Source organism: Lynx canadensis, chromosome E2 (assembly GCF_007474595.2).
Source record: "Lynx canadensis isolate LIC74 chromosome E2, mLynCan4.pri.v2, whole genome shotgun sequence".
NCBI classification, from domain to species: Eukaryota; Metazoa; Chordata; class Mammalia; order Carnivora; family Felidae; genus Lynx; species Lynx canadensis.
Genome location: NC_044317.1, coordinates 23117664 through 23135226, shown reverse-complemented (window position 1 = coordinate 23135226; position 17563 = coordinate 23117664).

The following is a 17563-nucleotide window of genomic DNA, read 5'->3' as shown; positions in this document are numbered from 1 at the left end:
AATTGCATGAGTCAATTCTTTTTTATTAAAAAAAATTATTTTTGAGAGAGAGAGAGAGAGTGAATGAGTGGGGAAGGGCAGGGAGAAAGAGAGGGAGACACAGAATCCAAAGCAGGCTCTGAGCTGTCAGCCCAGAGCCTGAAGCAAGGGCTTGAACCTATGGACCACGAGATCATGACCTGATCCAAAGTCGGACTCCTAACTGACTGAGCTACCCAGGCACCCCAACATGAACCAATTCTTTATAGTAAATATATTTATAAACTAAAAATTGTATATACATACAGAGTTTTTGTTCTTATTTTCTGTTTCTCTGGAGAACGCACACTAAAATATAGACAATTCTAAGGTGGATGTGGACCTAGGTCTAATATAATAGCCAAAATTAATTCAATTCAAGCAAGGGGGAAAAAACAGCCAAACTTAAGCAAAAGTAATTTATCAGTTCTTGTAACTGAGGTGTCCAAAGGCAGCTCTTTCTTCGGGTATAGCTGAGTCCAGTAATTCAAATTTATCAAGTCTCCCCCACCTTTCTTTCCTCTCTTTTTCTCTCCTCCTCCTCCTTGTCTCTCAGATTGATTGGTATTTATCACCTATCTATCCAACTATCCAATTTAATCTAATCAAACAAGGATAAGAACACTGTCCCCAATAAAGGCAACAGAACAAAGGCAAGAACAGTGGTCCCTGAGAGTTCTGAGGCTACCTTTCAGTTTGTCATGCAAAAGAAGAGTCATCATTTCTCTGTCCAAATTTCCAGGTATCAAATTGCAGGAAAGGCTATCTGTCCTATTTTAGAGCATCTTAACACCGATCATTGTATTCAAGTAAATTAGGTCATGGATTAGGTGGGTTAAACTCTTGTTGAAAGGGGATAGGAGGCTTTACTGCTACCTCTACCAGAACCATTTTTAATAGGGAAGGACGTTTCTCCCAAAGCAAGTTTGCTGGAAAATAAATCATAACCACTCCTGCCTCTTCTGCCTTTGGTCCTGGGACCTAGTCCATTTTGTCTTATTAGGGGAATCTGTTTTCTCACTAGTGTTACAAAATGAAATGTGTTTGAAGGTCCAAGGAAACACAGAAAGGTATCTTTGTCCCCAACAGAGGTGAAATGATGATCATTTGAAAAACTAAGCTGGGGGTAATGTATCAAACTTGTGATATATAATGATTTGCCAACATCGTTCAAAACATTATGCATTTGGGGTGTGTGAAAATTACTCAGATTACACAGACATTTCTCTTCTTTCCTCTTGCCTTCACTGACATGGCCCTGAACAATCTTTTTTACTTTCTAATTGATAATCTGCACAACTTTTTTTCTGAAGACCCTCATGTCAACATTTAGGCAAGTGAAATGCCAGTGCCATTGCAAATGGGGGAATAAATGTGTAACTTGAACATTTTTATAATAATTACTTTAGACAAAAACCACATTCCAGGGAGTTTTTAATGGTTGTAATAGAGGCCCAGAGACTCAGGGGAGCAGAAGGCTATAGGCCAAAGAATTTCAACCACCCGAGAAGAAAACTAATGGCCCATTAAAGCACACCCTGGAGTGCTTTATTGCTGTCATTGGAATTAGAATATATATCTTTGTTTTAAAATAGAATGCTGCTTTGATGACATTTTAACATGTTGCCTTCCTTTTCTCCACTATCAGTACCTTCAAAAGTCAAGCAGGAATTAAAATACAACCGAAGCAAATTAAAACTTTGATTTCAAAGAGAAACTAGAGGCATTATGACAACAAAGTTATTTTATAGGGCTATTATGCTATAACACAATTATTTTACAAAGGAATTTGGATAGAAGTATTTGGATTGTGGATATAAATAGGAGGTTAATGCAATCCTAAGAATGTGATGCCTAGCATAACTTTCCATTGCTTGACTTCAGTTTTTTTAAATTAACATATTCAAGTATCTCTCAATTCCTTTTCATTAGGAAGGTTTTAGCATTTAAATTGATCCATAAAACTTGTATGTTGGTAACATAAGTGTGAAAATTGCAAAACTGGTAACATTTCTTAAAGGAAATTTTGTTTGGGTTCATGAGAAATCAATCCTTGCCTTGAATATATAACCCCTGGAAAACAGTGGTCTGTCCCTCTGCATCCCGTAGGTGTAGGATCCTGCTAAGTCAAATGAGTTTTAGCAATGCCCTTGCATGGTAGTTCAGATGCATTTTTCATGAAAGCCTAATAAGATCTCATCATCAACTCATATGTAATCAATGTTGAATGAAGGCCCAGAAAGCCCAGAGGATCATAAAAATGACTCCTGAAAAAGACCCTTTAAAAACAAGGCTAGGCAGGATATTGAGACATGGTAATTCTGGATTCTGAGTTTGTAGGTCATTATACGATTTTCTACTTAACTCTATGAAGAAAACACTGCATAGTCAGTGGCCAGTTGGATAAATACATTATCCCAGAGAAATGTCTCAAAATATAACCAAAAACAATAAATATAACTAAGAATTAAACCCTTAATAATATGCATATTAATTAGCCGATCTTAATAGAAAGAATAATAGGTGAGGATTAAATGGGAATTTGTATATGAGAGGAGATGATTCTCACATTTAAGTATCAATGTGTTAACATTCACACCCTCCACTGGTTCTTATTACACAATGTAGGGGTGCGCGCACACATGTGTGTGTATGTATGTGTGTGTGTGCATCTTTAAATCATTAAATTAAAAGCAAGGTAAAATCTCTAATGCGAGGTCACTCTCATATGTGCACATAGACCCAAGTATGAATCATTGTCAAGATCTGCTTGCTTTCAGCTCAAACATATATACCCCTAAGAAAAGTGCCCCTATGAGCTAGGTCTGTTGACCAACTATATTATCCAGACATCTATGTATGTATGTAATATAGTCTTGGTCAAATAATTTTCTATTATAATACTCAAGCAGAGAATTTCCCAGTCATAAATAATAGTCGGAAAAAGGGTGGGGGGGGGAAGGAAGATCACTCAACTGCTTAGTGGAAACAGTTGAACATTTTCCTACTATATACTCTTCAAAGCACCAAGCCCTAAATCAGGCTATGCTCCTAAATTATATATTTCCTGGAATATTTTGTTGAAAGAAATTCTTAATTTATTCATATATGGTCCTCTAGAAGAAAAAAGAAATTCCGTTTGTGCTGTATATCCCAGATATAGATGGAGTGGCTTAAAAGACCATGGAAAGGTGAAATTGATAGTACAAAAAAATTGGAAAAAAAATCCTGCAACTATAGTTAATATAAAAACATTAGTGATTGACAGCTTCAAGTAACCTTTCCTGATCTTTGAATAGTAGCAAATACCACTGTTTTCCTTAGGCAAAGGTTGGTCCTCTTAGAACACTTAGAAAGTTATATTTTTTAATTTACATGTAATTAATATATTTAAATTGTATGTATAATTTACATATGGTCAATAGTGAAAGAGTCAAATAAAGATGAATGGCCATTAAAAAAGAGAATTTTAGAGAAGCAGTGCATAACATTTTCAATCTGTATATTAATCACATTCAGATTTCCAATTAGACATTTCTAACTGCACTGGAAGCTAATTTTGCTAAAAAAAATGAATTTTACTTCAACTCAAGAGAAAAAACAGAGAAAAAAGCCTTTTATTCATTTTATTAGATGCTTGTAAGTCTGAATATTTTTTTCTTTGACAATAATCTGAAGTTTATGCAAATAAATTAGTGAGCAAAGGAAAATTTGGTAAGCTTGTAATACAGATATATTACTAAAATAAACATGGTTTATGTAGCTCTCAGTTGATAATTAATCTTTTAGTAGGTATAAATAATGGAATTTGTTTGGTGTAAAAGTGGCGACTAAACCCATTTGTTATTTCTATTTATTTCAAATGACTTACAAGAATGCAATTAATTGTGGGCTCTCAAATGTAGTCCCTTATAATTGGCAATGTGACATTATTAACTGTCCTCAGACGCAGGAGAGACTGGTTGTTCTTTAATATCAATTTCCTAATTTTTAGGATATAAACAACAGCATAATAAGATATTTCCTTTGTTAATAAATTTTGATAATGCCCTTTTACTCTTCAAGGTAGAATCTGAGCAAAAAACAGGAAAGTAGATAAGACCAGTTGTAGGATGAACATATGAAAACCTAAAATGATATTCCAGAATCCAGTTCCATGGTCATCAAGGCAAAGGCAGGAATGGAAACAGGTCTAAGATCAGGTGCCCTTAGATATGTGATTGGGGTTCACGTGTAAAACACTTTGAAGAGTAATTCAGGACTGATGAATTGGGAACAGTATTGAATTTGGAAGCCAAGGACACCATTGCTATTTTAGGATCTATCATCCATGTACCACATAATGTAAAGTCTCCCTTTGTGACACAAGTTTGGCTCTCTTAGCAATATTTTCAGAGTTCCCATCATATAAGAAGTTGCCTTTAAAAATATGGATTTTTAAAAAAATTTCTGATGCTTATTAATTTTTGCCAGAGAGAGAGAGAGAGAGAGAGAGAGAGAAGAGAGAGAGCATGAGAGGGGGAGGGGCAGAGAGAGGGAGACACAAGATCCAAAGCAGATTCCAGGCTCTGAGCTGTCAGCACAGAGCCCAATGTGGGGTTTCAACGCATGAGTTGTGATATCATGATCTGAGCCAAAGTTGGACGCTCAACCGACTGAGCCACCCAGGCACTCCAAAAATATCAATTTTTCTATCTCTAGGAAGTTGCCTTCAAATATGCCAAGTTTAGACTTGAGAAAGGCAAAAACACAGCAACTTCTAAAAAGCTGGTACCCATAATTAGTCATCTGTGACTTTACAGGTCTTTGAAATACATTTCTTTTATGATATTCTTTTATTTTTCATATTTCAATGAGGTTGGTTATATGTTCATCTTCCCTCTTTTCTAAATCCCTTTAATAAAGTATAAAGGGTAAGATCCCAGAACAGAGCTTGAGTCTGAAACCTCCCTCCACTCTTTATGACAACTATATGGTTATGAGCAAATTTCTTAACATGAGTCTTTCAGAATCTTCACATGAGAACTGAGATCATAATAGTACAAACCCCATAGGACATCTACGGTGCCAGAAAGTAAGAAAGTGCTCACAAACAAAACAATATCAAAACCACAATGATGGGGGTATGTCTAAGGACACAAGAGTCAAGTGAAAGAACTCCCAAAGGGCAAAGCTAGAACATTTTAAACAACAAAATAAAGTAGATTATATCCCCATGTATAAAATAAATGTACATGAGTCCATACCGATATAAACTAATGCTCAATAACATCAATAGCATCATCCATAAGTCACACTGATAGTATGTACCCTTGACCTTATGTGATGAGAATAGTAATTTATCTCTTTTCCCCTCTAATAAACCATAACCCCAGTTTCATCGTGAGAAAAAAATCAGACAAATCCCAGTAGAGGGACAATGTACAAAATACCTGACCAGTATTCTTCAACTGTCAAGCTTATCATAAGCAATAGAAGTATGAGAAACTGTCACAGCCAAGAGAAGCCTAAGGACACATGACAACTAATAGAATATGGTGTCCTGGATGGAATCCTGAGAGAGAAAAAAAGACATTAGGGGAAAACAAAGGAAATTTGAAAAATATGAACCTTAGTTATACTGATGTAACAATATTGGTTCACTGTACCAAATTTAAAACACATTAATATAAAATAATAATAATAGGGAAAACTGGGTGTCAGTTCTATGGAACTCTTTATACTATCTTTGCTATTTTTATGTAAATGTAATCAGTTCTAAAAATTAAATTTTGTTTAAAAAAAGTCTAGTGCCCTGAGGCACCTGAGTGGCTCAGTCAGTCAAGTGTCTGACTCTTGGTTTTGGCTCAGGTCATGATTTCATGGCTTTGTGGATTTGAACCCTGCATCAGGCTCTGTGCTGGCAGTATGGAGCCCGCTTGGGATTCTCTCTCTCAACCTCTCTCTCTGTCCTTCCCTCACTTGCGCTCTTTCAAAATAAATGAATAAACTTAAAAATAAAAATAAAAAACGTCCAGTGTCCCGTACTTACTGATCACTGTGTCTAATACAGTGCCTAATACTTCAATCTCTGTGTCTCTATTCAGAAATCTGACTGAAGCATTCTGGGTTATGGTACAATCTATTTTCAATCAAAGTCATAATTTTGTGGACACATAGGCATGTGGATCTTGGTTTTGTGGGATCTGAGGCTTATGCCTTTGGAGGATTTGCTTTGAAGAGAAGAATGCAAAGTTAATACACATTTGAATATGAGTATGCGCGTAAGTTCGGGTCCAACTTAATGTCTTAATAAGGCCATACAAGTGAATGGTCCTGAAGTTTCAACTTCATTCATATACCTCTGCAGGTAAAACTGATCTAACAGAGATCTATACAATAGCATGAGAGTAAAAAGATTATTATTAGAGAAAATGATTGGTGTCTATTTTTTGTTGGTCTCCCTCTATTCACACATACGTATGGTTAGACACACCTAATTGTTTTCATTATAAATTAATGTAGACAATGATTGACTGCCTACCTCCTGATATTTAGCACATATTCGCTGTCTTATCACCTGACTTGGCACAATCAGAATTTCTCCTTAAATCCATGAGACCATGGAATTCAAACATAGTAGAAGGGTTGGTTTTTGATAAAATTTTGATGAAAATCTTCCATTCAAAGAAAGAAGGGGAGGCAATGAGTGCAGGTACAGGTGAAGACATTTTAGTTCCTACAGGATGCCAAAAAGAGAGAATTTCTGTTGGTTTCTATTTTCTCCTATCACGATTCAGGCCATTAGCTGAGAGTAAGGAAGACAAGACTGGTATAGGAGTTTTGAGGAGAGATGAGGGGGTATGAAGAAGTGATTTTGGAGAGGGAAGAAAAAAATAAGAAGGTTGGACTGCTGAGCAATACTGTAGTCATTTGGCAATTGTGATCACAAATCGAAAGTAAGATTACTTAGCACAATTTTGTGCTTTTCTGCAGCAGAGCTCACCTACTTAACGCAGTCACCAAGTTTCTCCTTGGCAGGGATATTTACCAGCTAAACATAGTAGAGGGAGAGGGGAACAAAGGGTCCTGAATCTATGTGAAGATGTGTATAGAATAACAGGTCTTATTGAACTATGTGCAGGTCCACAACACACCATCTTTTCTAAAGCTTTAGAAAAGTTAAAAGTTTTCTTCTCCCTAAAATAATTATTTCTTTGGGAAAGTCATGAGTGAAGGTTTAATGTCGCAATCTTTTTGCTTCTTTTTTCTATATTCCCAAGGAGATCTGTGTTTCCTTCTATCACTCTCTCATTTAAAATAATAATTCATTGTTGGAGTGCTTGGGTGACTCAGTCAGTTAAGCGTCTGACTTCACCTCGGATCGTGATCTCGTAGTTCTTGAGTTCGAGTCCCACACTGGGCTCTCTGCTGTCAGCACAGAGCCCACTTCGGATCCTTTGTCCCGCTCTCCCTCTGACCCTTCCCCAATCACACTCGTGCTCTCTCTCTCAAAAGTAAACACTAAATCAGGCTCTGTGCTGACAGCTCGGAGCCTGGAGCCTGCTTCAGATTCTGTGTCTCCTTCTCTCTGACCCGTCCCCTGCTCATGCTCTGTGTGTGTGTCTCACTCTCTCTCAAAAATAAACATTAAAATTTTTTTAAAAATAAACACTAAAAAAATCTTTAAAAAATTAGTTTTAAGTATCACATATATACTCTAATAATTATTTCATATTATAATTATTACTAAAATGAAATACCTATTATCATTCACTGTGTACATGTCTTTACTTTCTGTATTTATTTTTAATCTATTTACACCCACCCTCTTAATAATATAAAATCCATTTGCACAAATACTTTGTCTTGTCCAACAAGACAGTGTTTGCCTCACAGAGTTGCCAGATTTCTTTGTAAATATTAATAAATTAATATATGAGTATGTGAATGAGTGTGTGTAGGGTATGAGTTTCTATCTTATTATTTGTCAATTCCTGAGAGTTAGCACAGTATCTGTTATTTTATAGACTTACAATTAATCCTTGCTCAAAAACAAAATGAATTTATGAATCCTGTACTATATGTAAAGCTTGGTATTGAAGATATACATCTGTTTACTCATGGAGCTTTTCTTATGTGTACCCACAATGAATTTCTTTGCTAGTAGTAATCCACTCAAAGTAATCATACAGGGTTGACTCTCTTGATATAGTAGACTACTGTAGCTTTTGAAAAGACATTATACAATTCTTAAAAATTTTCCATGCTCTCAATTATAATACTTTGGCATATTTAGGGTTTAAACATGAATATCCACATACTAAATGTAATATTTCTCTTTAGGAAACCTTATTCTTGGTTTGCTAAAAACCCCTAGTGAGGTCAATTATACCATTTCCTTTATTTTGACAGTAAAATTATTGAAACAAATACTCTTTCGGAATAGCAAAAGTATAATACAAATTTCAGTTATCATCTTAGTCATTAACTTGATCACGTAGGCATGTCTTACAAGCTGTGTTTAGAATAAGATAAGAATGGATGACATTGTAGAGAGATTAGAAATATGTACAAACTAAATCTCTACTGAATGACCAACTTCCATCACACCTGGCAAGGCTGCATCAATAAAAGTTACTTTAGATTTGATATGTAATTTTTCATCAGCCTTTTTTTCTTGAGGGGTGGCAGTAATAGAGGATTGTATCTCGATAAGAATAATCTGTAGTGGGAATGATCTTCATATTACCTAGAATTGACCTCAAGGATAATTGTTTTAATTACGCCAGAAAGTACGTTTCTACTGTTCTCAATTATCCCAGAAAGTACATTTCTACTGTTGGCCATAACCACTCTTGCAGACATGAAAATGCCTTTACTGGTAAGCTCCAATATTGTGAGTACCTTACAGGGAGTACAGAAAACCTCTAAAAGCCTGATGAGAAACCTTGACAGTGAACATTTAATGGTGATGTGTGCTTAATAAGGAAGTAAGAATTCTCCTGCAAATTGGACTCTGGTATCTTCAATCAATCAATGGAGACCACATTTGCATCTTCAGATCTGAGATGGCACATATTCTCCATACTGATGGACATTATTGGTGGAGAGATAAATAACTGCTGTGCAGATTCTATGAACTTGATAATCAACTAAAGAGTTAAGATTCTACTTTTCACAAAAATTTAGGGATTCATTTGTTATATTTATCAGACATACATATTTTTGAGAAATTATATTATTCCCTCTCTTGTTTATTTCCTTTATATTTTCTATCCCTTTTTTCTTCTTCTCAATCTCTATAGTCAATAGATCTGGCTTTGGACAGCTGCTCCATCAATTACCAAATTTGTGACCTTGAGGGAGTTAATCTTCTTGAAACTTAATGTCTTTTTTTTAATACTGGACTTTGCAATTGAATTTGATAATTTATCAAAACCAACTAGTGCCCAAGACCTATTAGCTGCCTTTCCCATCTCTTCCCTACCCTGATGCCTCTTTTGTCCTTGCACATTTGACACAAGCACATGCATGTGTGTATGTGTGTGTGTGTGTGTCGGGGGGGGGTGGGAGGAATATCTACACAAGGTAGCTTCTGTTTATTGAGGGCTAATGATAGTTCAGGCATCCTGCTAATGTTTTTACATGGATGATCTTACAGGATTATGATAAACAACTTTATGGCTGAACAATTTTAGTTTCAGATACATCATGAAAACTACCCCAGGTCAGGGATGGAGTCAGTCTCTGAGTTTTAACTGGGAATACTATACTTACCTGACCCTAATACTTATGCTGGTAATTCCTACACAATACCAACCTTATACTTCCCACGGTATTAGCTAGCTGAATTGAAAGCTTATAAACCACAGTTCAATTGAATGCTACACCTTTTACATAATGTACCTGGTTTTAGCCTAATAGCTATATTTATCAGTTTTAAAGATGAACCAAGTACAGATAAACAAAGTTGTTAATTTTTCCAAGTTCACAAAACACACAAGGAATTTTGGGTAAAGCACTGAGCTCATCAGTGGGAGAAACTGTGGTCTCTTTCCTAATGGAAGAAATGGACATACATAACAATGAATATTTTGAGTGAGTGATTTCATTGTGCACAGAAAATAAGTTTCCTTTAGGTTTTAATTCTACCTGGGTATAAGCTCTTAACCTCTTCCAAGCTTCACTTGGCAGATGAGAAAAATAATGTATACCTTATAGGGACATCAGGAAAATTCAATGAGCTAGCATGTAGGAAAACAGAAAGCCATTATAAAAACACAGTGGATTGTTGTCACTGAAACACAAGCACACAAGCATTTTGTGGGAGTACAAAGGTGTTGCCAATCGAGTTCCCCTAGAGGCAGCCTACACAATGGAAATAAGCACTCAACAGATTTCCTCAAGGGGGATTTGAGAATTTACACCTGTGGAAGTGCAAGAGCAGACACAGGATCAGGCCGAAGTCCCTGAGCTGCAATGCATCCCCAGTGTAGACCAAGCCCATATGAAACCCTGGAGCTGCATCGCTCTTTCAGAGTTGGGGTGAAGGGGACAGTTTTTATATTTCCACGTTGACCTGTCTTTTGATTCAGGCTGCCTCCGAAACGAAGCATGAATTTGGACAAGAAATTTTTTAAACTAACACAGTCCCTCAGTGAGTGCTGAAAGCTGACAGACATCTTAACCTAGTGCTCCTATAAGATGGGAGAATAATTCTCAATTCTAGACTGGAGACCTGTGCATCAGCGAAGGGAAGGTGTTTCAGTGTTGTGGTTAGGGGAGAGTTATTGGAAAAGCCTACCCAGAAGAGGGGATATTTGGATTTTTTTTCTTAGACTTGATAAACTCTGAAACTTCTATTTACACACATGCGCACACAGAATGAACACCCTGGAAAGGAGACATTTTATATATTTGATCTCATACTGCTTAATACAGAAGAGAGGGCTCAGAGATGAAGTGTTACATTTGGCTACTTTTTCTCTCTTGAAGAGGTAATTTCACCTGATAGGATGATAGCCTTTTATGATAGATCTGTATTGTTTCTCTGACACCATTTAGACTTTGCAAGAGTGAGGTGTATTCTGAAAGAAGTGTCCATTAGCTCATGGACACACGCAGAGGTCATTGATAAATACCAAATAGGACCATTTTTAGAAAGGTTTGAACAACAGTCTACGTTTTTATTCAAGGGCAACTGCACAAATTTGTTCTGGTGTTGACTTAACTACTTCTTGATGTCTTATTTTTCTTCCAAAAATGATCCTGTAACAGACGATATAAAAGTCCTGTCAACTTGTGGTTTGCAGAAGATAAGCGTCCAAAAACACTTTCTAATGCAAGTTCTCCTCACAAACTTATCTTTACAAACAGTTGGGCTGACTGAGCATTACAACCTCCCGCTTTATGTGAAATTCAATTCCAAAGGAGGCATCCATTCAACCTAACTTATCGATGGCATTCTTTTTTTTTTTTTTTTAATTTTTTTTCAACGTTTTTTATTTATTTTGGGGACAGAGAGAGACAGAGCATGAACGGGGGAGGGGCAGAGAGAGAGGGAGACACAGAATCGGAAACAGGCTCCAGGCTCTGAGCCATCAGCCCAGAGCCCGACGCGGGGCTCGAACTCCCGGACCGTGAGATCGTGACCTGGCTGAAGTCGGACGCTCAACCGACTGCGCCACCCAGGCGCCCCAATCGATGGCATTCTATACTAGCTTACAACTTTTCTATTTTTCACTGACCTGCCTATTTTATAAGCACATAGGTGATAATGTGGAATTTCTTCATTTACTTTAGGTTAGCCAACCATCATTTCATAGATCATTTCACAGATCAATGCAAAGGAGAAACAGCTTCACATCATCAAAACACCAACACTTAACTGCTGTTAGACCCTAATTTTTCCTAACTGGCACGAAGATATCTTGTTTGAGTCATGAGAAATGTCCAGTCACATAAGAAGACCTGGGACACAGACCTGACAGAGGGGAGAGAAAATACATTTAGGAAGAAGCCCAAAGAATTAAACCCTTATTTGAGCAGGAAAAGACCAATTTATATAAAGGACAGTCTTAACTCCTAGATGTTGGAATAAATAATATCAACTCAATTATACTCACAGATTGGTATTCTGTGGTTCCCTCTATGCTGGGGGATTTTTTACCTTTCTCTAGTTTATCCAAAAGCCTGTAAGACATACTATTCCAAGTTTACAAATATCAGCTAATATGTTTGACCACTAGCATATGAAGCACACAGCACCCAGAATGGCATTTCAAATCTTTTGCATTTGACAATGGAGAGCTGAGAAAACTCAGAGACAGAGTTGTTTAGTAACTTTTCTAAAGCCCCTGGTTAGGACATGATGAGCTTTAAAGTCAAATACATGTAAGGGTGGATCTCAGCTCTGCATTTTCTCTCTGTGCGCATACACTGTTCCTTTTGGCTAATCTGTTTCTAATTTGTGTTCTGATTACTTTCAGTGACATTTTTTTTGTCACTGTCAATGCCAGACACAGAAGCTATGCCTCCAATGCAATTTGAAGGCTCCACTGCAGCTGAGACCCATCAATGTTGTCACAACGGCTGATGCCTGGAGTCACAGACAGTGATGTTAGTAAGACTGCCACTAGTTAATTCCCTGAAGAAGTCACTAGCTCTTCCAATAAAGACATAGTCTGCTTTTGCTGCTCACTGTCATTAAAAATATACTTTCTAATTGTTTTTTGAACTTTGGTTCTAAGAAACTAAGAGTGAGGTTGCAGGACAAGAAGATACAGACAAAAGGAATGGTAGTTTTTGTATGTCGTACTCCTCACCAAGATATCAATCTGGAACCAAGTTGGACGCGAAAGAAGGGGAGCTCAGATGAGCCAAGGAATTCTCAATTTGTCCTCCAGATACTGTCTCTCACAGCCTGTTCCAACAATCATCTCCACCTCAAATGAATGTCCTTGAGTTTTCAACAATGTAGCCTGTAGCAGTGGCCAAATAGGAGGTGGATACACTCACTAACAGGCAGCCAACTGGACTAGCTAATACCCTCTTATTTTTACAACCAAGACTTCCATCAGGGCACAGGTAAAGAATGTGTCAATTTACTGCTGTGGATCAAACCCTATAAAACTTATCATTAGGTCTCTGAAATACCAAATGAAGTAGTTCAGCTATTCCTTATAATCCCTGCACTCTTCAGACCAACTGTGTATTTATGACTCAACTGTCAAATATAACCTTTTTTTCTAATGGCACTGTTACCCTCTTGACTAAAAAGGAAAATCGTTCCTCTATGTTACTGATCTTTTACGTAATTCATTGTGGTGGGGGGCGGGGTATGCGGGGAGGTGATTAAAGAAGAAAAAAGGAAATGAAGGTGATTTTTGAAAACAATAATTCATGTGGACTTTGAAATTATATAGACCTGAGTTCTCCTCATTGTCAACTTGACAGAACAAAGATATTCATAGAAACAGAAGCCTAATAATCTGAAGCCATATGTAGATGTGTATCATCATCTAGCTCTAGGATTTGGGAGAAATTCTATCACCTTTCCAAGACCCACCTGTAATACTGAGACAATAATCACAACTAATTTATAGAGTTATTACAAGACCAGAGGAATCATCTAAAAGAAATCAGCAGCTAGAATTTAAAACACATTAAGTAATTGCTATGAGTAGGTCAACTATTCTTAGGACAAAGCAGAATGACCTTCTGCTGAGTATTTAGCCTTGTCCCCTAAGTTCTACCGTGAAGTCTCTACTTATGTTAAGCTGTGCTGAATCAACCTTCAACATTATTTTTTTCCCCTTCTTGTCTAAAACCTGGGGCTGGATTGGCAAACCAGTCAAATAAGCATGCTTAGGACACCAGAAAAGCAAGTAAGAGAGGCATCCAGGAAGCTGACAGAACTCATTAGCCCATCATATCTTCTTCCTGATCTGGCTCAATAGACTGCCTGGCAGCACCACCTGGGAAGCAGAGGTCTCCCCAGAGAAAGTACGCAGTTCCAGCCCAGGTCAGAAAAGATATGTATTCAGACAAAGAATGGGGCTTCGTCTTTCAAACTCTCCTGTATTTTTAAAAATATATATAAAAAGATATGCTAGCTCTGGGAAAATAATGATCCTACGTGTAGTAGGGATTAGATAACTCATCTTAGGGATTCTCTGTGTCTTACTTATAACCTGCAGGGGAAGGGACATAGAGAGAAAATTGTGCATGGGAGCACAGATAAGACCATTAAGCTTTGACTTCAGAAAAATTAAAATACAATTATAGCTAATAGATAATTATAGCACCATTAAGGTGATGAGTTAATTATTATATTAATTGGCAGGTTAATGGAACTCCAATATGGATTTTTAAAGTCTGAATTTAAATGACAGGGAAACAATATGTTAAGAATTTTCTCTAGATAATCTATCTGTACAAAAATATGCATTTTTCTCCATGGATTCCTGATGGCATATTTATTCCTCTCAACTGATAATTCGTAAACACTTAAATAAGACAGAATAGACACCAATGATCTGTAGTGAGTACAGAAACTTTAAAGACTGTGTAATTTGAAGTATGATGTCAGCTTTGTTTTAACTTGATTTTTCTTCATCAAAATAAATGATTTATTGGATATCTGTGGCCTTTGCAGGTCTTCTGAGTTTGAATTACACTCAATTCTGCATGGGACCAATAATTCTAATACCTGTTAATGTTTGCTCTCCTTTTGGGTGGTCTACCAGAAACTGTAACCTTAAGTAAATCAATCCCGGGCTAATTCTGTGCTGGAAGTCTGCATGATGAGTAGAAAGCATGGGCTTTACAGTTTCAGAGCTTAAATTTCCATATAGCCCCCAGTTGTAGAATTCTGGGAAAGCCACTTAACCATCTTAAGCTTGTCTCCTCGTTTATAAAAATATCTGAAACTGCCAGAAGAAACTTCACCATAGTTATGTCCATTTAAGTTCACAGATTCCCAAGAAGGAAAGACTTCTTTTGCTGAGGGAATCCATAGACAGATAGATTTTTCCTTTTTGATATCACAAAAACATGAACAGACATATCCAAACTTCATTAAAAAAAAAACATTTCTCTGAATAAGAAAGAATTAGCACTACAATATTTCATTATCCTCTGTAGTATAATAAAAGTATGTGTAGATCTAGAAATGGAGATATATATATATATATATATATATATATATATATATATAGTCTTTGTCCCCCCCTGTTCCTGGCACAGAGCTTCACAAACCTTTGGAACTTTCAGAGTGATGGTAGGTTTTTGTTATGCTAATGAGGCGATCCTTCCAGGGCCCAGAGATAGCATCACAATGAAGGCTGGCAGAAAGAAAAACCCAGCAAGTGATTTGAGAGTTACAGCATTCAGAATAAGGTATTGGAGACTGAGTTCAATCATGCGCCCAATGATTTAATCAACTATCGCTATGCAATGAAACCTTGATAAAAACTGAGCAATGTGGCTCAGAAAGCTTCCTGTTTGGTGACCACACTGATGTACAGGCATGGGGACATGGGCACACCCCTACTCCACAAGGAAAGAAAGCCCTGCTCTCAGGCCCTTCCAGGCCTTGCCACTGTGTGTCTCTTCCTCTATTCATTTGAATTTATTATAATAAAATGGAAAATTCTAAGTACAGTTGGTCCTATAAAAACATGGGTTTGAACTGCATGAGTCCACTCATACAATTTTTCTATAAATACAGTATAGTACTATAAATGTATATTCTCTTATGATTTTCTCTTAACATTTTTTCTAGCTTGCTTTATTCTAAGAATGTACAACATTCAAAACACCTGTTATTCAACTGCTTAGGTTATTGGTGAGGCTTCTGGTCAACGGGCTCTTCATAGTTAAGTTTTCACAGTATCAAAAGTTACATACGGGTTTGTGACTGCACAGGGGGTCGGCACCTCTAACTCCCATGTTGCTCAAGGATCAACTCTGCAGCAGTTTCCTGAATTCTAGGAGTTATTCCAACAAATTATCACGCCCGAAGAAACACTGCAGGAATCCCTGAATTTGTAGCCTAGCTAGGCAAGAGTGTAGGTGGCTTGCAGTCACCCAAGACTTGATGCTGGTGTGTGAAGTGGGCACAGAGTCTTGTGAGGTGGTGGCCCTGACCTGCAGGGTTATTGCTAACTATGGTTAGTTAGTGTCAGAAATGGAATAAATTGTGGGGCCCCTAGTTGGTATCAGAGCACTGGTGATAGAAGTAACCTTCCTATTATTGTTCACAAAGGAGAGGGACAAAACACACCCTATGACATACATCTTGTCTACCTTGCCATGTACCGATTAATCAACCAATTCACAGAGATCGTTACAGTACCTCAATAAGAAGAGAAAACTGTTTAAAAGCAGTAATAATTACCAGCTCGAGTTATGCTGGATGTGTGACTATAACATTCCCTTCAGAGCCTCAATAATTCCTCATTCATCAAGTTTGAACTTGGGAACAGGCCCCTAAATTCTGGTGAAGCCAACATCAATGTGTGACCTGAGACATGGAAAGAATCTACAGAAAGTATATGTTGCATATTAGATTCTTAACCAATGGTTCTTTCTTTCTTTTCCTCCGCTAATTGTAAAACCCAAATGTCTCTTGTTCTGCTGTTTTCTAGAGTTTTCAGAATACTGTGCTTGATATTATTAGGTGATCAATTCATGTTCTCAGCATTAAGAGGCACTGCACATGGCCAACACTTTTTTTTTTTTAATTTTCAAGTGTTTTCATTTATTTTTGAAAGAAGGAGTGGGCAGAGAGCAAGGGAGACACAGAATGGGAAGCAGGCTCCAGGCTCTGAGCTGTCAGCACAGAGCCCGTCGAGAGACTCATACCCAAGAGCCACAAGATCATGACCTGAGCCGAAGCTGGATGTTTAACCAACTGAGTCACTCGGGTGCCCCTGGCCACCATTCTAATCCAGTCTATGAAGAGTAGAAACCATTAAAAGAATATTTATCACATTTCTTTTTCACAGAACTTCACATTCAACTCTTGCTGAGCCATACAATTGCTGAGACACCTAACATTCCAGCAGTTGACAAAAACATTCACGAGGCCCTGAAATCTTTGTGAGGACGACAGAATGTGTTCTTTCCTCAGAAGCCCATTAATGTTACATGTGCACACCAAAGCAATGTAAGCCTTAGCTGGAATATATGCAAATGTTACATCACAGTTCTTACTAGGTAGGAGCAAAACGCTCTCAGAAAACTCACTGAAATCCATCCCAAGTGTTCAGACACTGTCTGCAAAGCAAACTCCTGGTCACAAAGAAGACAGAAGTCTGTTGAGATTTTATGGCAGGTTCTTGATGCAGCTTCTTCAGAAGAAAGAGATAAAACATAAATCCTAAAGCTATTACATAAGTTGTACATTTTTTTTTTGCTTAGTTTTAGTGTTGTTAGTAATTTATGTAATGACATTCTTTAGCTCAGAATTCAACAATTAGTTGTTTTTAATAATCATGCCAACTCAAGGGGTGCCTGGGTGGCTCAGTCTTTTAAGCATCCAACTCTTGATTTTGGTTCA